The 26054-nt window shown below is 42.7% G+C and overlaps 1 protein-coding gene across 1 annotated transcript in view; it reads right to left on the bottom strand.

The window, feature by feature from the left end:
* The window catches only part of SCFD2 (sec1 family domain containing 2), a 398635-nt gene that overhangs the window by 90968 nt on the left and 281613 nt on the right, over positions 1-26054 (bottom strand). The gene's annotated exons all lie outside the window — the stretch shown is intronic.

Here is a 26054-nt window from a genome sequence, read left to right as displayed (position 1 = left end):
CTAAAGGGGGGAAACCATACTTTAAAGCAGCCAAAATAATTTTAAGATCACAGCTGTATGTGTATGTATATATGTGCACAGTTGTTCAAAGGAGATGTACTTGTTTACTTTAGCTTACTAGAGACTTATCTCTAATACTAAGATCTGAATCAAACTTCTTGAACAACTTACATTTTCTGTACAATTTCAATTTTTCTTTATCCATAGAATACAGCAGCATGTAGAGGGTTACAGATAAAGTGAAGGTTCCTTGGCCAGGATTCTCACCTGGCCCTGTTTGGCTAGCTCACTACACACGTGTGGGCAATACATTGTTAGTGATTCTATATAAAGAGCTCTGCCCAGTATTCTGGGCGACATGGCTGCAGGACTGCAGGAGAGCAGAGAATTGAATGGTGGCAGCACTGAGGACAGAGACTGAGACGGCTGTGGGGGCAGAGAGGCCCAGAGGCAGAGACCATCTTGCTGCATACAGACTCTCTCTGAGTGGATGGGATTCTAGTGAGTGGACAGGATTCTAGTGATTGACCTGCCACTGTGGGAATAAAGTCGGGTATAAACCCTTTCACCCCAAGAATGTTCCGTTGCCATTTTTGGTCTCATTGATTCCATAGTGAACTTGCCTGGGGCTGAAACCCACTGGCAAGACAAGGGTCTATTCCCAGTACAAAAACTGAGGACTCAGTTTTCACGATCCATTCAATAATTTTTTGGTTCTCATTTACAGAACCTAACAGTCCCTATGTTTAAGACACCTATATCATGAAAATGGTGACCTCTGCTGGGAACATTCAAGAGGAACTAGAGAAACAAATCCTGTCCTTTTCTTTGGTTTGGTTCTGTTAATTGGGACATGGAAAAAGAAACATTTATTCTGTGATGGCTGCCCTTGTACTGTTCACCATGTAACTTATTCACTGTGTAAGAATTTGTTCTCCATGTAAGAACTTGTTCGTTATGCTTCAGAAGATCGGAGACTGACGAAAATTAGGCTTGGGGTGGATTAATGATTGTGCATTGAGCATTGACTCCCCTATACAGAATTTTATTGTTGCTAACAACCATTTGATCAATAAATATGAGAGATGCCCTCTCAAAAAAAAAAAAAAAGTACAGACTTCCAATTGTAAAATAAATAAGTAACCGTATAGCCGTTAACCATATAACCGTAAATAAGTAATGTATAGCATAAGGAATATAGTCAAAATACTGTAACAACTTTGTATGGTGATAGCTGGTAGCTAGAATTATCATGTATATAAATGTTGAATCACTGTGTTGTACACCTCACCTGAAACTAATGTAATACTGTGTGTCAACTACCCTTCAATAAAAAAAAAAAAAAAAAAGAAACATTTATATTTGCTTTAGGAGTAAACCTGGTACCCTAGCCTGCCAGTTAATAGGTTCCCACTAAGACTGGAGCTCCATGTGATCTCATCTACCCTGGAGAATTCAAGCTGTTTTGTTGGGTATCTGCTTTCCTAAATGAAAGCCTCCCTCCAAATATTGACTCCACATAGGTTTTCGACTGAGTAAACAGGGTTATTGGTTTATTATCAGTTTACCACTTCTCTGCAAAGTAGCTGCAGTGCCTTGTGTGCATGAAGGAAGGTGGGTGTGCATATGGATCCTTCAAAAAGCATGTCTCAGGCCTACTTAGCATTGCTTCTGCCAGGTTCCCAAACAGGAAGCCAGTGAAACAGGTTGTAAATATGACTCCAGTTGGAGAGTTACTCCAAAGGCACTTTTTGTAAAACTCTGAAGAGGCAGAGGCTATATTGTATATATTCATATTGAAATAAGAGGAAGAAATATATATATTAATATTAAAACCACTAATATAATAAATTGAAGAAATTGAGGGTTGACTTGTCTCTAAGAGCACCTTTTTGTGCTACTTTATAAATGATGACCTCAATACCATGCCACAAAACCACCACTGCCAAGTGTGCCCTGCAAACACTACTGTGAGGATCCAACCCACTTTTCATTCTTTATGAGGGAAACAGAAGAGCCACAGGGTGATTGCCACTGGAATCAAATGCTGTCCTAGAGGACTAGGTTCATAAAACAGCTTACAAAGGTTTAAGTTGCTCCGAAACCATGATCTTTTGTGGGCATATGACTGAATGAATGGGAAATTGCTTGTAAACTGCAAATCCTACACAGGTCTAAGTAGTCTTCTTGACTCATCAATGACAAACCCTTAGGTCAGCAGAGGCCTAAAATTGTTCACCATCTGATAGAGGTGGAGGGAACACAGAGCCATGTGCGATGTGTCATCTCAGGTCCCAAATACTGAATTTTCAGTATTCTTTTCTTCATGAGCTGTCTTGAGCTTCCCAAAATTGCTGTAGTGAAATGCAGCTGGATTATGTACTCTTCCTAATCATGTAGAAGATGGGAGAAATGATTTTGCTTACTTGACTACACCTTTTATAAGCTATAGTATGAATTAATTATCAAAATCTTCTGAAAGTTATTAAGCTAAATTCTGTCACCAGGAAAACATTTTATAATTTTTTAAAAGAGCAATGGGGAACTTTCAGGAGGACATGGGTATTTAAAAACACAACTCACTCATTTAATTGGGAGCTATGCAGCTAAGCCTCAGAGAACTTATGTTGTAAGATTTCTCTTGGGGTTTTAAGGGTACTTATCATAAAATACTTATTTAATATTGTTAGACTGTGTGATTGCTCCTTGGCATTAGGGGTAATCCTTGCCCCACTCAGCTCTGGAGAGCTGGACATAATACTCAGCATGCATTTGTGAAAAACATGAACATATACACTATTCTTCACAGTTTGGTTTCAGGACTTTTCTACTACAGCAAAGTCATTTTCATTATTTCCAATAAATATTTCATTTGGCATGATGCTTAGCTCCATATTTTATTAATTAGACTTATGTTTCATCCTAAACACTAAAATAGAAGCCTTTCAAGTTAATGAGGACCCCAAATGCATTTATAATGAACTGCTAATATTGTCTTTATGGCTTGGGGATTTTGGTATAGATAAATTTGAGGGTGCTTTGGAGTGGTGTCTAGTGCCTTGTAGCAGCATTTTATAAGACCATGCAGGCTTATTCTGTTAAGAAATCACACCCCCAAATGTGTCTGGAAAACTTCCTTAAGAAGATTACAAAATACCAGATGCAAATATTTTTGCATTAAAAAAAAAAAGAACAGTTTAGGAACACAAACATCAAATGTTTATGATTTTAGGAAACCCAAGTATCTGTCTGGAATTCTGGGTCAGAGTTAGCAGGTTATGTCAAGTTAGATCTTAAAAAGTTTCTCCCTAAATATTTAACCAATGCCACTCTGCAATTCCAGCTAATGTTCACCCGTTCTAGAACAGAGCCCTAAAAACCTTCGGGCATTTCCAGTCAGATCAGAAAAACAGCCCAGAGAGTGGGATGGAGCTGGGGTTTTTTAAAGTGCGGAAGCTATTGCCAAGAAATAATTTCTCAGACACTGAGTGGGCAGAAGTGGCGCACAGTTCCTCTCACCATTCTGTTTCTGCTCCTGGACCGACAGCAGAGGAGGAGCCCAGGTCAGCTGTCTGGTTCTAGCCGCCTGCCTTGGATTTGGTGGGCATCTGGGGGCTGAACCCAGTCTCTTGCTTCCATAGGTGACCCTCTTTGCGTGCAGGAGGAGAGGCCACTTCTCCCTCTCCCTCTTCCTTCCCTGGGCACTTTAGAGGGGAAAACAGTAAAGTTTCCTTCAAAAGTGTTTTCTTGCTGATCACATGTAAGGTTTTTAAACATCTTGTACCTTCTACTCTGTGTATCAAGGGAAAGCCCGATGATTAGAATCTAGTTCTGCGACTCTGTAGTTAATGATGGCTCAAGTTCAAGCATGGCTGAGTTGGTGATTTGAGTCAGTAAGTGTTCTCTCAGAGACTGGTGTTGTGTGCACAGTGAGCAGGGAAAGGAAGGTAAGCAGGCACCTCATCTCAGGAAACTTAGGATCTAGTCATGGGGTTATAAAAGTACCTACTACAAATTTGAAAATCTCTAAACTATGAGGCTAAATTCTGTTTAAGTGATGAGAGGTTAAAAAAAAGTCTGAACCAAATGAAATTGCCAACATTTGAACATTTTTTAAATCTATAAAACCAGAATTTCATATGGCTTAACCCAATGCTTTGTGAAAATTTAGAGCTTGACACACAATGCTTTATGACTTAGTTGCAAACTCACAATAGTTTGAAAGGGTTTTAACATGAATGATTTTGTATCATTCCCTTTTTCCCTTCATTGTATTGTGATTTGTTTTAAATTCCATATGAGCAAACTCTCATTCTCAAATGGCCATGCCTTTCTTTACAAACTTTCCTCTTTAAGACAATACTTTCCCTACATCTGACTCTCCTTTGTTTTGGAAATCTCCAGAGCACAGGTTTCTAGAATTTGTCTTTAAGCAGAGCTTACGGAAAGGCGAACCATCTCACCTGACGAGGGCCCTGCAACAGCATCACAGCATCTCAGAAACAGGAATAATTCACAAAACTAACTCCAAGCAGTGGTATTTCAGCTCAGATTCACTTTCCTCCATCTTCTCATTTACTTGAATTATCCTCTATGCTTTTCACACTGTTTACTGGGAAGGTGACGGCACCACAACCAATGAGAAGCAAGCACACCACCATGATGCATACAATTCCCTCCCGTCAAGCTGACCGATTGGAGTGGCGGGAATGATGCTGCAGGGAAGAGCTGCAGATGAGAGATGACCATGCCTGAGTGTCTCAGAAGACCTCCCCCAAGTGCACATGAGAGAAAGAGCAGGTGGGGATCTCTGCCAATGTCACATAGTGTCATGCCAGCTCATCACAGAGTCAGAAAGGGAAGGCCTCTCCTACCCCACCCTCCTCTACTGTCTCTCTGAACTCCAGCCATGCAGAGGTTGGAGACGGCAGTGTATCAGGGACAGGAGGAGGAGGAGAAACTTCACCTGAGGGAAGACAGTCAGCCAGTCACACCTCCCGTCTTCCACAGCAGCAGGCAGAAGGTGGAGAGAGAAAAATGTCTTCACTCTAAATCAAGCCTGAAGTTTTGACTGTTTCACAGAGTTGAACATATGAATTCCTGAAATGAGACTGTAGTTCCTGTGGCTGAACAGAAAGTTATGGACTTGCCCAAATATTCATTCAGGGATAGGGGAAGAACTAGACCCCACTGGATAACTTAAAGGAACACTGAGAAACAAAATGAGCTTGCTTTATGATTTGACCTCATGAGCCTCACTCATATAATGTACCAGCTACAGAATTTAGAAGGCCTATATGTCCTGGGACAATAAAAAGATTTAAGTTCACATGGTCAAGGGCAGGAGGGAATGGCTGCCACTGATTCTTAGGTTTTTCAATGTCAAATTAGTGTTCAACCCATGTAACTCCTGTTTTTATAGTTTGGTTTCCACTTATTACCTTAACCTTGAGGTACAGATCAAGACACCTTTTGAGGGATGCCAAACCCTGATTTTAACAGCATTTCATGAGATTTGTGGCTGAATTTACTCCATTTCTGTACTTATTTCCACTTAGGTGCACTGACCCAGAGGCAATGAAGAAATGCACTTCCCTTTACTGTACAATAAATTGGCTGCAGTGTGTCTTTCATGTGATTATTTGCCTTCTCTTCCTTGATGTAATTTTGCCACCCTACTCCCCTACATTTTTGCTAATGCAATATTTTTTCTTGACTACAAAGATGTATATTACTATTATCTGTTGCATGAAAACAGTAAGTTAGAATTTATTGACCATTTACTTGTTTCAAATGCTTTATATATTGCATCTCTAATAGCTACAATAATCCTGGGAAAAATTAGTAGTATCTCCATTTTAGAGGAGGAAGAAATGGGAACTCAGAGAGGCCACATTAGTTTTTCCAGTTTATAAAACTAACACATCAGGAAGCCCAGACCTGAGCATGCCCAATTCCCAGGTCCATTTGTTCCTGGAGGATGAATGGAGTGGACAATCATTTTAAGAATGGAACAGCAAACTTGGATATTTCTAGTTCTGCAAATGACTTATGGATTGTTAGGTTGTCTTTTACTCTTTCGGTGAAATAAAAACCATGCTACATCTGTTTGTTTATCTAAAGGCATATTGTGAGGAAGATACACCACCACTGATAAAGTAAACTAATGAAAGGTGATGGAAATAGCTTTATTAACAGTAAACTTCGTTTTGTCTTTATCCAAACTATAATTTCCTTTATAGCATTATGTTATGTTATGTTTTTTATTTCAACATTTAAAATAGTATAACTTAGGACTTCAACTTATGATAAAGACACTCTCGAAGGTGGCCTAGTATGTCCAAAGAATGCAAAAGAAGGCTTAAACTGCCCTGGAATGCTCACAGTAGTAACTTCAGAGCTCAGTAATTTTTATCAGGCAAAACTTTACTCCTTTGTTTGCATAAAATAGATGTAATCTAATGTATGTTTTCCATTTCAGCATTGAATTATGTTCATCCTGATGTTTTTCGATTTCTTTTATTCCACTTTCTTCCCAATCTGCCTGGGAATTTTTTGTTTGTGTGTTTATTCAGACCTTTTCTGTTGGTTGGCAATGGCTTCTTTTCCTCTCTACCCTCCTTTCCCCTCACCCTTTTAATGCCCCCTTCCTGCTCTGCTTGGGTGTTTCCTGTCCAGCTGTTCACCTCCCTTTATGGTTTCCTTCTAACTCTCCTCCTCTGTTCACTGCTAACATTTGGGCGGCATTCCCCTCTGTCCCTCCCTCCCTCTCATCCTTCAAGCCTCCTTCAACTTTTTCTCATTATTGCTGCATTTATAAATCGCCTCCAAGTCATTTATCATTTACCCAAATGCTCTCAGATAATCTCTTGACATATCTCACAGACAGTAGTTAACTGCAGCAGGAAAATTTACCATGCTCATTTATTATCCTCTTAGAAGGAGTGCTGAAGCAGAGGTCAGAACTGAAAGAGACATCTTACCTGATTCAGCAGCTCCTGAAGGATAGTTCATAAGAAAGCTGTCTTCTTCAGTCTGAGGATGACAGCAAATATGTTTCTAAAGAGACAAAGCTGTTGCAAAAATCTGTAATGCTCTGGATGACAGCAATCCCTGTGTGCCCAATGTTTTTCATTAGTCTTGTTTTCCCTTTACAATAACAGCTTAGTATTATGCTCTTACAGTATGCCAGCCCCATGTTAACTATTTAAAGTGAGTGAGCTAAGTCGGGGCTCTTCACACAGCTGTGCAATTTGTGTACTGCATCAAGGAGACCAGCAGGTAGGAGGGCTGAGACTCCTGGAAGACCACATGAAGAGCCCATCATTGTTCCCTCTTCCATTTCTCAGGTGAAGGAAATGAGGGACAGATGGGGTAAGCAACTTGTGCAGGTGGAAGAACCAGGTAAATTACAAAGATAAAACAGAGCATCTTACACATTTTTGACCAACGTATAGTCTATTGCTCTATATAGTAGTTCTTTACCAGACCATAAGCACAGTGAGGGCAGGCACTGGGTCTATACTGTTCAGCCTTGTAGCTGCTATTTTGGAGTGAATGAAAAAATAAAGGGTAGAAGTTATGAAACATTGAAAAGGTTGGTTTTTCCAAAAAAGATATACAGTGATATTGAAGAAAATGCCCACTGTTTTATCTCTTAAGCATGAGCTCCATCTTCACATCCTGGAATTGGGGTGGGGGTGCTGGGGATGGTGGTGGCCAGGGAGCCTGGACACCCCAGCTGAGTGTGGAGCAGACTTGGCTGCAGAAGGCCAACGCACAGTGGGCCCTGGTATACTGAGTCAGGATAGCATGCTGATTCTGGGCCCACAGCAGGCTGGAGGATGGAGAGGGGTCCAGTAAGGGGTGTTGGAGGGCATCCTAGGGTGGTGAGTGGATCTGGCCTGCAGGAAAGCTCATTTACAGGCAATATAGGGAGGGTCAGACATAGATGGTTGGTACCCAGTGTGCTTGGGGAGAGGCACAAACCATACATCAGTCATTTGTGTGTCTGGCCCTGTGTGTTATGGGTGTCCTCTGGGATTGATATTATTACTCCTCCCTTTTCAAGATAAGCAAATTGGAGCTAAGTAAGTTGTCAAAGTTTTAAGGACAGTAAAAGGCAGATTTTGAATTTATTTCCAGATTTGCTGATTTCAGAGTCCACATCCTGTCCTTCTACCTTAGGAGGAGAGACTGGGGTTTGAGGAAGCTTCTGGGATCAGGGTTCAAGGTGAGAGCCCCTACCGCCAAGAGGACTAGGGCGAGGATGGAGGGGCCCTGAACCTGGAGGGTGACACAGGGTTTCGAGAATGAACTCAGCCTGAGGAACAAGACTGGCACCCAGAAACAAAACTTTGGTTAAGGTCAGCGGAGAGCAGTGATCACTAGAGACAGATTAAGAGCCAGGTTACTACTGCCCTGCATCTGAGCAGAACCAGCCTCAGGTGATCAGGCACAGCTCCACCCAGCTGCCGGGCGCCTAAGTGTCTTCAATGCTCTCAGGTTCCTAAACCTGGGGTGATAGTGGAGCTGTGGAAATAGGAGTTTTGTGCAGGTGGGAAATCATTTTGGCAATAAAATGTGGAGTTCAAATTGTTCCATCTGCCAATACATGTCCGAAGGCCTCTCAAAGCCTTTTGGAATGACGTGGAATAAAATTAAAAAAACGTAAATGCCTCTACAGTGGATACATTTCCCCAAGCAACCTTAAAAAGTGTGTATGTGCTTCTTAAATATGTTTCTTTTCTTTAATTGGATCTTTTATTTATGTGCTGTAACTAAATCATCAAAATGCTTTGGGTGGCTCCCTAGGATGCATGTCTGAAAGCAGCTTTGCTTTGGCCTTAAATGTGTTTATAGACTCCATGTAATTTTTTACATATGCTGTTTCTCTCCTCAAAATGACTGCTTCAAGAAAACTGAAGACACAAAGACAGTGGCAGGGGCTGGCACATACGGGCTGTTTGGGGAAAACAAAATGCCATGGGGCACGACCCGGGGATGGGTCAGCAACGCTGCTGGATCCCACTCTGAGTGTCCGAACCTCGGTGAGGAAAGGGACCATGAAATTAAGTGAAATCATTTTAACTCTCTTAGGGCAGGAACTTTCCTCTTAACACTGAAATTATTCATTGACTGCTTTGTACTTGATCACAAATACCCTCAGAAGAAGAGCTGGAAAGAGAAGGAAGTGTGGGAGATCATGGGGATCACCAAGAAGATGTTTGGGGCCCAAACTTCAGGTTTGCTGGCAGTGCCATGGAGAGGGGCTGAGGGCCCAAATGTGCCGGGCCTGGCCCTCCAGCCAGACTCGTTGTCCCCGAGGCTGGCCTGACTCTAGACAACTGGCTTTGGAGCTGGCAGCACTGGAGGCCACTCTGGTTCAGGGGAGCACCCTCAGGTCACCCGCACATCCCATCCCCCCAGGGCTGCCCCAATGCTTGGGGGAGGGAGGGATGGCATGTACCCTGAGGGCTGTGGGCCACAGGATGGTGTGCCTGAGGGGCCTGGTTTTTCTGACACATTTTGGATGGACGTGACCAAATGCAGAGGATCCCTATTTTTACTTCACATTTTTCCTATTACTTTACTTTTCTGCACAGCTCTAACATTTCACTAGCATTTTACACTGCCTTTGACTACCCTGAAATTATGAGGGAAAAATGGAAGGAACAGAGGACTTGGAGCCAGAGACCTAGATTCTACTTCTGGCTCTGCTGGAACTGACTTTGGGTGAGTTAATTAAACTCTCTGGCATCAGTATCCTTATCTGTCAAAGGTAGAGGATGAACTACGAGACCCAGTGTTCAGGGAGGACCTCGGACCTCATCTGGTCCACTGGACACAGGGCCTCTCTTGGGAAAGGAGTAAGCTGAAGCGTCACAGCCACGAGCTCCCCTGGAATCTCAGGCGACGCAGCCTGCACTCTGGCTCAGGAGCTCTCCCCTTCCTCCAGCCCACTCTGCGTGTACACCACACCGTCGCCAAGTGAAGGCCTGTCTGCCCATGAGGTCCCACACGGCCACGCAGACTGACATCATTTCTGCCCTCACTGTTGCCAGTGCAGAGGGATTCACCTCGTTAACATAGAGTGAGAGCATCTGCATAAAGTATATTTATCATCATCATCACCATCAACATTAAAAAAAATTCCCTACAATGTTAACCATACCAACATCTGTTGCTGGAGAAGTAGTTAATCTGCCTCTAAATAATATCGATTGTAAGAGAGGAAGCCAACTGATATCATGCAATAACTACTGCGTTTAAGTTGCGTCCCCCTTCTAGGTTCAGTTTCTTAAAGGCAAGAACTGAGTCACTGCTGTTTGGGCGGTACTTATTTAATTAGCATTACATGTGGTCTTGGTAAAACAGAAAGAAAAATAAAGTTCATAGATAATCCAAAAATCTTTATTATTCCTTATACCTTTCCCCCAAACCTTTGTCGAAAACTGTTAGGTCCTGCCTGCTTTGAGGAAGTAACGTCTCTCTTGACTCCATCGCCAAGGAAAGAGGTGAACAGGGTGTGCCAGGAGGAGGCAGAGCCAGGCAAGAGGGTTGGAAACCCCTCAGCCTGGAGCAGGGAGGGCGGGTCTGCGCAGACTACCATGGCGTCCCTGTGCATCCTGCTGCCGAGCCCCTCCCGCACCCGCTCTCAGGGCACCCCTGCCTCCGGCACCCAGTGAGGCCCCAGAGTCTGGAGCTAGCTGCCAGGCCCTGGTGGTGTCACAGGAGGACTGGTCCTGCTGATGGCAGTCAAGTCTCTCTCCACCCCAGATCTAGCCAGAATGCCACTCTGGTCCCATTTAACCACCGCTCTGTTCCTAAACAATATTAAACAGATGACTGAAGTCTTGGTACTGCCTTTTCAGTGGCTTTCTACCCTGATTCGGGAGTTGAGTAAGCTGAAGCGTCAAAGAGCCATGTGCTCCTCTGGAACCTGCACTCTGTCTCAAGAGAGACATTTTCATGAGTATGGGAACATGCATTTGAGAAGGAACAAGAGGGATTTAATATCTCATCACTGAGAGACTCCGATAGCTGAGAGTGATTCTGGACATGATAATTAGGACTTTCTCATGATGTGAAGTGCCCAAAGAGACAACCCCACAGGTAAATTCACTCTTTCTTAAAATAAAACTAGCCTTTCATCCAATTTCACATTGTTTGGTAACATTACAATACTTTGTATCTCCTAAGAGGTCAGAGGCCATGTCTGCTTACTGTAGCCCCACAGTGCCTGGCACACAGTAGGCCCTTACTAAATACCTGATGAATTATTGCTAAGATGTTACCTCTTCAGGGTTAAATGGTTTTTCATGATCCCAGCTGTCTTGCCAATGGCTTTCAGCCCCAGGCAAGTTCACTATGGATTCAATGTGACCGAAGAAATGACAGTAAAATGTTCTTGGGGTGAAAGGGTTATAGCCAACTTTATTTCCACGGTGGCAGGTCAATCACTAGAATCCCATCCACTCAGAGTGAGTCTGCATGCAGCAAGCCAGTCTGTGCCTCTGGGGCTCTCTACCCGTGCAGCTGTCTTAGTCTCTGTCCTTGGCGCTGTCACCACTCCAGCCTATGCTCTGCTCTCCTGCAACCTTTCAGCTATGCCACCATGTCACCCAGAGCACTGAGCGGAACTCTTTATACAGAGTCAGTGACGATGTATTGCCCACATGTGTGTAGTGAGCTAGCCGACCAGGTACAGGTGAGAATCCTGGCCACAGGAACCTTCACTTTATCCACACCAGCCCTTGCTAATAACCACAGCTTTCTTTAATTCTTTAATTCCCAAATGCAGATTAAAAGAGAAAAAGTCCCAAATAAAAGATCACTTTGGATTGCAGAAGTGCTTGTTTACACATTTACAACTCCCAGGGACCAGGCTTATTATTTGAATTTTTAAGTGCTGACAAGGTCAGGCTGACATTCCAAGCCACTCTAGCCTTTAGGACCCACTGACTCCCGGAGATGGAGCTAAAAGTTCCTGGGTTCTGATGCACAGATGATAACAGGGCAATGATAAAAGCTCTCCAGCTGGAGTGGCTCCCCTTAGTGTCACTGGAGCCTCATCCTTTCCTGTACAGCCCATATTGAAAACACATTGGAGTTATTTTCCCTTTTAAAAATGCTGTTTTATGTTTCAGCTTTCAGGATGTCCTAGTTTCTGCATCATAGCATCTTCACATACCAACCCGATGTGTTCCATGTTCATTGGGAGAGAGCCCTCCTCCCTCCCCTTTCTAGGGAATAAAGGAAAGAGGCTGGCTTAGGGGATAAGCAGCTACAGTGGTGTGGGTTGGGGGTGAGGAGAGGGAGAACAAAATGTAATGCTGACTAATTTGGCCCATCTCATCTTAGAGAACCAGAACCCTGTGAATTACTTACGACTCTCGTGACCCCGCAGTGGTGCAGATCATGGTTCTTGCCAAGAACTTATTAGGCTGTCTGCATCTGTTATTCTTCCCCATCAAGGGACCTCCTTGTGTGAGGACCAAGAAGGATCAACCCAAGAGACGATAAGGCCCATTCCAGGGCTTCTACTGGAAAATCACTCATTGTAAACACAATCTAATCTCTTTCCAAAATCTAGAAGGAACACTTAGTTGCATTTGTGTGTCTAAAAAATTCTGAATAGCAGTGTCACGTGACACATTTCAAATGTTTAACTTTCTATCTTGCTTCAGGGCATGTATGACTCAATACTGACTTGGTCTGGCCTAAGGGACCGTGACCTTCTCCCCGCACACCAAGGCCCCCTCTATGCTGCCGTGCTGGAGATGGCTAGGACCGTAGCTCTCTGAGCCGCACTGGAACGTCCCTCACCTTTGCCTGTGTCTAGGAGGTCTATGCTGGTCCCATATGAGCTTCCGAAGAGAGCTCCAGGCTCCTCTCCTCCCACTCAGCCCCAAAACGAGGGGCCCCTGGAGTGGGATCAAGGAATAAAAGAGCTTCCGGAAAACTCAGGTAGGCCCTGGTGACAGGGGCAACTGGAGCTTTTAGCAGCAGGAATAAAAAGTGAAAAGCCTTCTGTGGTGTTTTCTGTCATCCTCCCCAGGAGCAGGCATGGAGAAACAAGGCTCCTGCTTCGGTGGAGCCCACTCCGGAGCAGAACCAGGGGAAGAAGGTCTGGGGTGGCCCACACAGGCAAGCACCCTCTAGCCTCCAGAGAAAGGCTCCCTAAGATCACTCTTTCATATTCCCCCTGGCCATGGGAGAAGCAAAGCATCAGAGAGGCCAACTCAGGATTTGGGCCTGGGGAAAAAAGACCCCTTCACCGCCCTAGGAAATAGGCCTTAAGCAAAAAGAGACCCAGAGGTTCCTGTGTTGTATAACCACATCACTAATGTAGATGATCAGTAAGGAATTGGGGCCAAAGCCCACCATTTCAGGAGAATGCCTTTGCCCAGAGGGTCTTTTATGCCTGGCTCCCTGCACCTCTTGATTCTGAGATTTGGGATGCTGGTAAATTCTCTTTCCAAGAGAGACATTATTAAAAGTTAATTCATTGTCTTCTACTGACATTAAGCAAGAGTAGTAAAATGTTAACTTTCCTTATATTATTATTAAGATGATCTAATTCTTTCAAACACCTGGTAGAATACTCGCATAAATCCAAGGGACTTCTGAGTAGATGAAACTCAACCCCTTTATTTTAAAGATGAGTGTAACTCCAGGGAGAGGAAATCCCAGGGCAAAATACTCCTAAAACCGAAATCAGTCAAACAGAGAAATAGAGTTTAAAACCGTTTATTGCTTACAAACTGTGGTCCATTTATTTCTCTTCCCTGCTCCGGCAGAATCAAGCAAGACCTCTCCCTAACCTCTCAGGTTCAGATAAGTCCTCGGTGGCCCAGGTAATTACCCACTGATGTAGAGATGAGCTACTTCTCTCCACCCCCTGAGAAACGCCTATTGATAAGCAGATGCACTAACACCAGGGGAGATACTCTGGAAATATCACAATTTTACCCACAATGAGTAAGTTAGGATCCAGACAGATTATCTAACCAGGGCACACTGCTAGTTAGTAGTGAAACTCGAAGTAGTACACAAAGAAAGCTATGGTTATTAATAAGGGCTGGGATCATGAAAAACATTTAATACTGAAGAAATAACATCTTAATCATTCATCAGGTATTTTAGTAAGAGCCTACTGTGTGCCAGGCACTGTGGGGCTGCAGTAAGCAGACATGGCCTCTGACCTCATAGGAGATACAAAGTATTGTAATGTTACCAAACAATGGGAAAGTGGATGAAAGGCTAGTTTTATTTCAAGAGTGAATTTACCTGTGGGGTTGTCTCTTTGAGCACTTCACATCATGAGAAAGTTGTAATTATCATGGCCAGAATCACTCTCAGCTGTCAGTCTCTCAATGATGAGATATTAAATTCCTCTTGTTCCTTCTCAAATGCATATTCCCATATTCATGAAAATGACATGGAGTATTAATTTCAAAAGAGCTGTCTCAGCTTCCCTACTGCCTACCCCTTCACCCTCAGACAAAGAGGTACCTGTAGGTGAGATGCCACCTGTCTCCATAGTTAGGAATTCCCTTTTGTCTGGATCCCACAAAAGAAGACAGATGCTCAGTTGTTGCTGACATGAGCAACAAGAGTCACAAATGTACTGAGCATTTATTTTTGATTCTTCAATAAATGAAAATCTAGAGTATGCTTTAAAATACTGTTTGAAATGTCTTTAAATAATAGAATAATGACTTGGGATGACACTAAATACTGTTTAGCCTAAACACATTCTGGGCTGGGGCAAAAGGTGTCATGAAAACAAATCCTCATCTGGGGCAAGAAGCACCTCATCCTCTTCTATAAATTCAGGCATGTATGTTCATTCTATAGTTTCCCTCTGAAATTTAATTTGAAGGCAGCTAGAATTAGCAAGTAAGGGATAATAATTGTGGAATCAATTTTTAAATAATTGAATGATCATTACTTTCAAGAACTTAAAATGATCCTTCAAAGTTACCAAGAGTGTTGGCAGGTAAGATTCATGGGGACCTGCTATACTGACAAGGACTACATATAATTAGCATCTTGATCACCTGTGCAGAAGCTTTGTTTATGTTATTTCATTGTTTTGAATCCCTTATTTCAAAGAACAAAGGAAAATACAGTCTATTACTAGTATGAATTAACCACAATTTCAAAATTAATAGAGTATGTATTAATTTGTATTGCATTTAATAACTCTCATTAGATTGCAGGATAATTTTATTCCTCCTGCCCAGAGGCAGAGTAATAATAAAATGGTTAGGTTGTGGGGGTCAGGAGAGAGGGATGTGGCACCATACTGAAGGAGTTATGGGAGGTCTATTCACGAGATGGGACCATTATTTTCTGTGCTTTGGTTTCCACCTTGATGAAATATTTGTAAAAAACAAATAGAACTATGATTTACATTCGGTATTCATGACAGCTGACTTCACATATAGACGTGTGTCTGACAGTCACAGAACACAGCAGGGGAAGCATCATGCTGTAATGTGGACAAGGTCATATTTCCCCTGATAACTTCTAACACACACTATGACAGTTGCACTATGGTCCTATTCAGAGGGAAGACAGGAAGCCTTGGGTAAACCCTGGGTGCCTTGTTGGAGCCTTTCATGATCTGCCCCTTGCTCACCCACTCAGCTTTATAGCTCCCTACTCTTTAATTTGCATACAAGCTATGGCCAGTTCTCAACTTTCTCTGCTCAGAGGGTCTTTCCTATGCTATTGTCATGACCCAGAACATTCTTTTCACTATCTTCTTCATCTGGCTAACTCCAGATTATCTCTCTGGTTCACTTTAGATGTCACTTCTTCCAAGAAGCCTTTCATGGACTTCAGGTATTATTAAATTTTGAACACAGCTGAACCCACAAAAAAATATCATAGCCAGAGTTTGCACCAACTGCTCCCACAGATACTCTGCTAAAGAATGACATTATTATGTCATGCCACTTAGAACACCATTTTGGCTCACTGTGGGGGAGACCCCAAAAGCTGCCGGGGCTGTGTGAGAAGCCATGCACCACCCTTTCTGTTGAGAGGACGATTGCTATTTGCAGTGCATGCAGACCAACAGAGAGTGGAAAGGGTTTTCATTTTTTAAAGTTTAGCATTACTCAGGATGTCAGGAAAACGAAATAGCCTCTTTTTCCCTCTGCAAGGTGAGTCACCTTTAGGGTAATGTTCTGGCTGAGAACAGCTGGTTTATAAGTTTCTGTTTGACCCCCTGTGCCCCAGGTGTTAGACCGGATTGCCCTCATCCGTTATATCTGGCTTTCTCCCATGCAAATTGAATAGCACCTCTGCCAAAGACTGTAGTAGAAACTATGATGAACCTGGCATTTGGATAATAAGGGAGAGCACTAAGGTTATACCACAGTAGTTTTTGCCTCTAAGCCCCTCACACATAGAGCAAAAGAGAAATTTATTTTGCCTACGGCACCAGAAAAACAAAGGAGTCCTCTTGGTTTACTTTATTGCTGTTTAAAACTGGAAGAGTCTCCATTTCATATTCTTGTTTATTTGACTTGCTGCTTTATACTTCATGTCTGCCTCTATAATGTCATTCTTGGCTTAACTATGATTTTCCTGAAAGCACCTGAAAGGAAGGCCATCTGCTGCGCCACAACTAGAGTGACTCAAAGTCAGGTCGCTGTGGAGTCTAAAATGGTGTCAGTGAGGAATTCCTCATTGTCCTCTCTGATCCCTCCTGGACTGTCCTGGCGGTGAGGGGACAGCAGCCTCTGAGTTTCTGGGACACCCTGTGCTCTCCTTTAGTCAGACAGTCTGTTCATCTGTGTGTTCCACTCAAGGAGGGAGCTCCCAGGGTCTGCAGTTTTCAAATCTTTGTACTCTCCTTCAGCAGCAGCTCCCAGAACAGTGCATGGTGCATAGCAGAAGCTCACTAAATGCTGGGAATATTGGGGGAGATAGGGCATGTGAATTTAAGAATCTAGAAGGATCTAGAATTCTTATAGCACTGCAGGCATTAATTGAGAACAGTGCATCAAGTCTTGCAGTAAATGCTATGACACTGGCTCAAATATAATCTCACACTATAGGAATCAAGGTGAACTGCAGTTGTGCAGCATTGTATGGCTTCCTCCTTGAGGACTAAGTTTGCTGAAAGTTCATGCTCTTTTGGGGGAAGGGAGCAGATGGTAGCCATGGAGAAGTGCAGATGCCTCCCTCAAAGCACTGGTCTGCAGAGATCATTTGTGTGTGTAAACTGTTGACCTTTCTACCAGGACAGTCAAGAAAGCGCACCATGGGATGGGAGTTAGCCCTCATTATCCTGAAGAGTTTACACTAAAAGCACCCTACTTTCCTGCCCTTTACTGAATTATTTACTTCAGTCCTCTTTCTCTGTTTATTTGGCTTACTTTGATGGTTTGCTTGATTTTCAATGAAGAAAAAAGATGAAAATTTGACTGACTTACTTGTAAAAGGGATTCCAACTATGGTGCACTAAGCACTTGCTTACCTTTGTTACAATTAAACCAGTTTTCCAGATGGAGAGTAAGCTAGTTGGATTATTATTTTAGTAATTTAATCTCTTAATAGTGTAACAGGTGTGTAAGACAAAAGGGTGAAGTATAATTAAAACTTGAACACCACAAATTGGCTTTAAATTCCAATGTATTTACGTGTTTAGGAATATGAGTGTAGGTAGTCACAGAGGGAGGACAGCTAACATCTGTTGAGCACCAAGCATTCTGCTAAATACTTTACATATGTGTCACTTAATCTTCATCATAAGTTTATGAAAAATTCATTATAATGCCATTATACAGATGAGGAAACTGAAGGTCTAAGAGTTTTTGTAATTGGCCCAAATTCACATAAGTACTGAGCTAGAAAGCTAAGATCTGAAACTAAGGGGTCTAACTCTGAATTCAGTGTTCTTTCCATCATATGCTATTACATGGCCTTGCAGTTAATGAAACCATGGAGTAATCTGCCAGCTCAGTCTCGCCGTTAAGAAGGGAAGGAGGGGAAGAGAAAGGCCAGAATGATGTGGCGCAACAAACAAGCATCAGAGCGGGGACAGGACCAGAGACATGTGTGAGAAATCCGTGGTTAAGGTGAAGGTGAGGGAAGGAGCCGGCAAGCAGTATAACAAACAGTTATGACTCTCCCCCTTTCTTTCCACAAAGGCTGTACATGGTATGTAGCTGGATTTCCAAGGCAAGCAGGAACCCAAAGATGAAGACATGGAAGAGAAGGCAGATCTGCCTGTGGGGCTTACACACAGAGGATGTGGTGGGGGTGATGGTTCCAGGCTTTGGACCTTTTCCACACAGCAGTACCTGTGACCGTGATGACTATGGACACCATCATTGATCCTGCATTTTTTCAGCATCTGATTCAACTCAATTTACATTTATTGAGCTCTTTCTATGGCCTTGATATGGTTCTCCACAATGGTCTAAGGGTACAGGCCAAGACAAGACAATCCCTTCCTTCTGGACTTCAATCCATGAACAAATGTATAAACCAATGGGTCCCTACTATATTGTAAGCTCTACATGGACAGAGACCTTGTCCCTCTTCCTCCCCTCCTCCTCTCTTCCCACCTCCCCTGTTCTGCCAACAATTCACCTCCCCCACCCCCCATCTTTCTTTCCTTCACACTACAGGCCAGGTATTGTGCTTGGTGCAGGGAGTAGAGCAATTAACAGGAAAAGATCTGTCTTGATAAGGCATATGTTTTAGAGCTGTTCTGGCCAATACAGTAGTCACCAGCATGTGCAACCATTGAAATGTAAATTTAAATGAACAAAATTACACATTGAATTCCTTGGTCACACCAGCCACACTTCAAGTGCCCAGCAGCTACCTGAGCATAGTGCAGAGAGGGACCATTTCCATCATCACTGGAAGTTCTATTAGACAGCATTGTTCTGAAGTCATATTGTGGTTAGGTATTTAGAGTCTAGCACTGTGCCTGGCACATAGGAGGCAGTATTACATAGTTGTTAAATGTTAAAGTACTGTAATAAATACAACAATAAAGGTAGGTCCCAGTATAGAACAAGCACAGAGGAGGTTGGGGTCAAGGAATACCTCCCAGAGGAGTGAGGAATCAGTGAAAGAATCTGAAATATATTAAAAATTTTGATATACATTTAGTCAACAAAGGCAGCTTGCTACAATTCTAAGGGGAGAGTGGAAGAGGATTCCTTTCAAAGTTAAATGGCAGCTTTAATGGTAGCAGTGATCAGCTCCTTGGCTGGGTAGGCTGAAATGGGCAGGGGGAGGAGGAGGAGAGGAAAGGGCACAATAACAACTTGGAAACTCTTGAGGAATTCTCATTAGGAAGAAGTAAACAAAAAGCATGCCCTCCTTATTTTAGGAAATAAACATTTTGCAATAAATGCCTAAAATAGTCCTGGTTCTTAAATATTACTATGCTTTTCAAAATGAATGCCGTGTGAGGCCTTCCTTTTAATCAGCAAATATGCTAGTCAGAGCCTTCTAGAAAAAGAAGCAGTACTTAGGTGTGTCCATTCCTTAGCCGCAAAAGGAAACTGAATAATGGCATACACACAATATGTGGTCAGTGATGGAGATCTCTGGGGTCTGACTGGGAATAACCCTAGTCTAGAGCTGTCCAATCCAGTGGGTATTTCTGCTACTGAGAACCAGAAGATTGGAGAGTTGTGGAAAGGAGACGTAAATAAGCCAGGACGAGCCAACTTCCGTTACCAAGGTTTGCTTACCAGAGAAGCATAAAGGCAAACCTGGTTAGATCTTGCATAAAAGATCTATTATTAGATCTTTTTTATATGTATTAAATATTATTAACTATATTAAAGATCTATTATTAGATCTATTTAATATCTATTAAATATTCTGGTGGCAGCCAGATATCCACTGCAGGGTCATCAAAGTAAGTCTCATAACTAACACTTAAGATAGCGCTTACTAAAGCCAGACATTGCTTACTTCATTTAATTCCTACAACAACCATACCAGATGGTTACCATTATGATTCCTTTTGACAGATGAAGGAACTAAGGCGCAGAGAGGTTAAGTAGCTTATCCAAGGTCTAGGAAGTGGTAGAGCTGAAATTGGAAAGCACTGATCATATGCCAAGTGTTGCTGGAGACAGAGGGGCGGATGGTGGGAGGGTTCAGTACTTGTATATACTGTTGGGGGCATCCTAGAAACTTCCCAAGGTGACTTCCCTTCCTGACACCCTGGTACGCCACCAGAAGTAAGGAGGGTGGAGACTCAGGGAAGCTGCCCACCACTGGGAGTATTTTCAGGGCTTAAATATTCTTTCTTTATTTTATTTTTCCCAAAAGCTCACTGCTCTTGGGAGAGACAGGGATTTCTACTCTTGACTTGGATCATGACTCTACTCCCCAAATGCACAGAGGCCAAGGGAAGAGATGTTCAAGAGGTCTGCAAATTCTGTACTTTTCCATGAAGTCCCAAGGGGAGTGAACAAGTGTGACCCAGCACAGCTGATCTCTGCTGATGAGGAAGTCCCTTGCCTGCTGGAGACCAGGCATCTGACCCTGCTCAGCAAGGACCAAGAGCCCCAGGTCTTGGCCAGCTCTGTGCTCCATCCGTGGACAGGTTTCCTGCTCATGAGGAAGGGTTTGTGACATGCCCCTCTCTTGTATCTTCAACTGAAGAGAGAGCTGCAAGAACTGTAAGCTCTTTGGGTTCCTTTATCAGCTGGTGCACTCATTACACCGTTATAAGCACACCAGCCCCTGTCTTAGGAAAGATGATTCATTTTCTTCAATTGGCATCTATTTTCTTTAAGTCCTTTGTCTCATAAAGACAGGTCTAAAACTATAATAAGATGGGATGATAAAAGTTGCAATCAAAGAGACCCAAGGAGTATTACACTGAAAAAAAAAAAAGATTTACGTGCCCTTAACATGACTGCAACAACTTTCTTAGCTGTGCTTTATAGTAACATCAAAATTCTACTGAAACCTGCCAGATCTTGTGAGTATTCACAAATGTAAAGGGCGTCATCCCTGACAGAGCAGTCAGTCTACTGTGTACTCCACAGTGGCCCTTGCCTTTGAATAAGCACTACTGTGTGCCATGCACTCCATCCCACACTGACGAATGAAGAGGGGGCCAGAGCTCTGTGTGCTTCTGGAAAAACCTTTCTCTTCCCCCATCCCTGCTTCTTTTTCAACACTCACAATCTCCTCTCCACAATCTGCCTTGGAGATAGTCAAACCCCAACATGTCCTGCACCCCTTTTCCATGTCACCTGAACCTCTCGGCCAGTCCTCATCACTCTGCACACCCGCCGTCTGCTTCCATTTTCCCTGTCCAACTTCCAAATCTCTGTGCCTTCTGGAGCTCACATCCATCAGCAGCAAGATCCTCTGTAGTTCAACTTCTTCTGTGAAATGTCCCCTCACCTTCTTGCTCCAGCTGAAAGCAGGCTCTCTCTGCTCCCACCACCCTCCCAGAGGTGGCTGTTTTCTCTCCCATAAACCTCACACCATGGGCCTGGAGGTGAAGTAGACATTCTTATTTAGTAGGCAGCTGTCTCAACATTGCTGTCAGCAGCTATGCTTCAGGATTTTGCTTGGTAGGCTTCACAGGCAGACTGTTTTGAGGGAGAACCCTATCCAAGGGCAAGGATGCATCCCATGTCCTTAGGAGTTACCTGAGTTACCTTACCTAGCAAATTGAATTTGAGCAAGTTGTTTTTTTCAGATCCACAGGTTTTTATTGAGCACAACTTACTCTGTGCTGTGCTAGTTACTGAGAGAAGTATAAAATCCAGACTCCACGCTCCTCAAACCTCATGTGGGAAATGACTGAGGGCATGTGAGTGGTTTGCAAAAGGCCACACATAAAAATCCCTCTCATGCAGGGGTCTTAGACTCATTGCTACAGAAGCCAGGAAAGAACAAGAATTCAGGACCAGGCTGGGCAGGGACCCTCTCAAGATGGAGAGTACAGCCCACCTGGACAAGGCAGCTCCTATTTACTCCAGCCAACTGTTGCCAGGGCCTATGGGTCCCAGTAGACAGATAGTATGTTTTTTCAAGAATCAAGAGACACTAAAATGCAGATTTTAAAGTGAAATCTGAATATTAAATAACTGGTAATTCAGAAATTTGAAAATACCGTGAGAGGTAGCTTAATGTGGTATAAATGCCCAAACCTCATTCTCCTAAAATCTCTAGCTGATGCCTCTCCATTAGCTGACCAACCGAAGCCATAGGGCAAGAGAGCCCATTAAAGTAGTCCATGTAGGATGACCCTCCTCCTCCTCTTCCTCCCTTAAAGTAGAGTGGAGGAGAGTGGGGAGTAGAGACTGCCCACGACAGTGGGAAAGATGAAGCAACAGGAACAGAGGCTGAAATGTGTGGCAGAGCAAGAAAGCTATTCTAAGCCCTAGTTTTTCAATCTTTCATAGTCATTTGCTCTCCCTGAAGTCCAATAAATAACAGGAAAACATTTTACAGTCTTGGAAGGACATTGTGGCTGTACACACACACTCTGTGAGGTGGGGAAGTGAGAGAAAGGAGGAAAAGTCAGCCAGCGGCCCAGGGGAAGGAAAGGTGAATGTAACACACCTTTCAAAATAGCGAGACGTTTCTAGAGAAAAAAGCATGTGCACACCAGTCTACAAAATTGTAGAACTTGAATGCATAGCCAGGTCTCTGGAGATGAGCTGTAGAAAGCAACTGATATTGTCTTAATGGGCATGAACTCATACTTTAAATAATGAAATGTGACTGGCCAGAAAGTCCAAGAGAAGTGTTTTCCAACTGTCTTTAATTTCACTAACATGCAGAACTATCTGCTTGGTTTAGCCAAATTTAAATGGCCTGCCTCTCTGTACTTTGCTTTCTGAGGGTGCATATTATGTGTCCTAACAGAACAATCTAAAGCCCTGATGTGGAGGTCTGGGCTCAATAGCAGCTTCAAAAAACACTCTGTGGACTACATTGGCTTTCCTTTGGATCGTGAGCCTCCCCTCCCAATCACCTCTAATAAACCTGCCATCATCCATAAATGGCTATAAACTCCTACTCCTTGCCAACTACGATTTTCTTTCCACACTGGCTCGGGAATAACGTGTTTCACGTCAGGCAGCACTTCCTCTATCTGGGACCAACTTCGTTCCACAGACCTTAAAGATCTTAAAAAGTCCATTCTTCCCCAAAAGTCCTTATAGGCACTAAATGAACAAAGGAGGCCATTGTCAAACGAGGTTAGGAAATACTGGTTGAACAAGTTTTCCTTAAGGATATTAAATTAGGTTTTCCTTAGGTATGAACTTCAGAGGGCTTTTAATATCAAATGTGAATGGTGATCTACTAGAGGAAGATATGGTATACAGAGATTTTCAAACTTACTTGACTAAAGCTCCCCTTTTCCCAGCAAGCATCTTATAGGACAGGCCTGTTACTGAACACATTCCAGAAAGGGGATCACAAAAGAAGACGCTGGGGTCCAAAGAAGGGAAATGTCTTGCTCAAGAATTCCCAACTAATTGGCTCCCTGGTTCTAGTAATACTGAGATTTAGTGTTGACCTTGTATGTAACCTTCTTTCATAGACATCAGTCATCTTGACCTCCATTTCAACAGGCTGAAGAATTTCAACCTTGGTTTTTTTCTTAATATGGCATGTGTCCTCTCTCACCATCACCCCTTGCTCCCCTTTATCATCTTAATTGCATGTCTCTCAATGTTGCCCAGTGCTAAACTTTCTTGACAACCAAGCCAGGAACATCATACACATTCCAGGTAGGAACAGAGGATGGCTCCTTACGTGTTTTCATTCTGATTTTCTGTAACCTTCCCAGGGACACAACATTTGACTGGCCCCCTGGCCTACAGGAGCTCAGGCCTCGCTGTACTTTCTGGGACTGCACTGATAGCTTGGAGTGCATCCTCTTCTAAGTCAAGGGCTTATGTTTCATTTCCTGCCCTTGATTAGGCTAGAGACCATCTATCCTACCTAAAATCTCCCAGTGTACAGCCTCCCACATGGTTACTGAGTCACAAAAAATCTTGAAATTGCCTTCCTGAGTTAATATTTAGAAATCTCTTGCCTGATTATTTTCCTGCTCTTGCCCCCAAGAAAATACATTCACTACGTTTCCAGTTTTGCAGGATCTTCTTGATGTTTACCCATGAGAGTTAATTTCAGAATTATACCAAAGTTATAGTTATTTTCTTTAAATGACTTAAAACGTTTTCTATAAACCATTTCTTAGGACCTTGTACTGCTTCTTCTAGATATGACAAAGATTTATAACCTATTAGAAGACTGCCTTTTAAATGAGTGATGGCTTTTACACAATAGCAAAGATGCTGGCAATTAAAAGAACAACAGCTAAACAAACAGGTTTGTGCTTTTAGATGTAGATACACTGAAAGTTCTGCTGAATGTCAAGGCTGAACTGGGGAATCCAGCTGCTTCTTATACTACAGGAAAGAGGACAGAACATTCTTGGCTGAAAGCCCTGTCCTTGTGGGCAAGCTGCCTTTAAATTAGACCTCCCAGCACCTGGCATTGTTCTGGGCTCAGCGTAGATGCTCAATAAACATTTCTCAAAAGAATAGTGATTGAATAAAGGAATGAATGAGGGAGTGAACAAAGAGACATTTCTGGGAAAAAAAGTCTTAGGCATGGTCTCAGCACCCAATCAAGTTGTCAGTTTTCTTTGTTCATTTTCTTCCTTGAGACCAGTCCTTCCAACACATCCTTTGTACTCAGGGGACATCTGTTAGGTCCCCAAACAGCAGGAGATGGTCTAATCAGTCACATCTTTCGATAATGAAAAATTAATATTTCCCCCTCTTTTGTTCCAAGAAGAATTAAGGTTGAAAAATCGTTAATAGTGAACCCTTCAAGATACCTTAAGGAAATCAAGGTGACATTTGTGTCTGTGAAATACCTTTATAAAGCATTCAGTTTAAACTCTGTTCTAAAGCAATTAATATGTCTAATTTCATATTTTACATTTGAACTCTATTTGTTCCTGTAAAAAAGGCAAAATGATCACAGAATATTTTGTTTGCCAATTCATGGAGCCATTGTTACCCTTCTGTATCTATTCTTATGAGGATACTGTTAAGGGGCTATGCTAATACTAGAACATTCATTCTAAATCTCTGTACACCTTATGAATTTCACTCCATCTTAACTTTTTTTTTCCCCAAAGAAGTCACACAGGTCCCTTTAATAATACCAGTAAATAGCTCCACCCTCCACAGCTGCAGAGGTTTACTGTCCTGGGAGATTTCAACATTACAATTCATGCTTCCAATCAAAACAGTGACAGAGTGGACATGATTTACCGAGGAGAAGGACTTGATTAGGGACTAGCACACTATTGAGCAAATATTAATCAACTACAGGAACCTTTACTATGCAATGCTCTGTCTGTTTGCAACTAAAACAAGCCAGAAATAATTTCCTGTGCTACATCTAACTGAAATAGAAGCTTGTTTTCCAAGTTGCTTGTTGTGTGCCGTACATGTTTCAGCAAAGCAGCCTTCATCTATAAGAAAGAGGCACTGGCTCCTTAAACAACTCCATCTTTTTCATTTCAAATGGATACCAGCTGTCCTTCTGTAACAAGAGCACCTAACAGGAGGTCAAAGCTGGGCTGGAAGACACCTCGCTGTGAAATGCATGGAGCCTCTTTATTTCAGTTCAAGTTTGTCTGTGGTGAATTGTCAGTGACAGCCTGTGGCCTGAAATTCAATTCCTTGATGCTTTCAAAGTGTTATTACTTCTTTCTCTCTGAAGGTATAAATAAGCACATAATATACTATGAATTGGGGGCTAAAATAAACATTGATTTGGGGGGAGAGATGAAGATTTTGGTAAGAGCAATCTGCAGCTTTTCTATAGAGAAAAAGTAATTTTGAAAGATCAATGTTAGACTTTTTTTGTTAAAGGCTTAACTCCTTCTCTGGGATGATTTGAAAACACCCATTAGCCCCACTTCCCTCTCCCAAAATGTTCAAAACAGCAAAAAGTAATTCCGGCAGATGTCAAAAATGAATGAGTCCTAAATAGTT

The sequence above is a fragment of the Manis javanica genome, chromosome 5 (assembly GCF_040802235.1).
Source record: "Manis javanica isolate MJ-LG chromosome 5, MJ_LKY, whole genome shotgun sequence".
In the NCBI taxonomy this organism is placed as follows: domain Eukaryota; kingdom Metazoa; phylum Chordata; class Mammalia; order Pholidota; family Manidae; genus Manis; species Manis javanica.
Note: the sequence above shows the minus strand (reverse complement) of the source record. Positions and strands in the feature narration are given on the sequence as shown.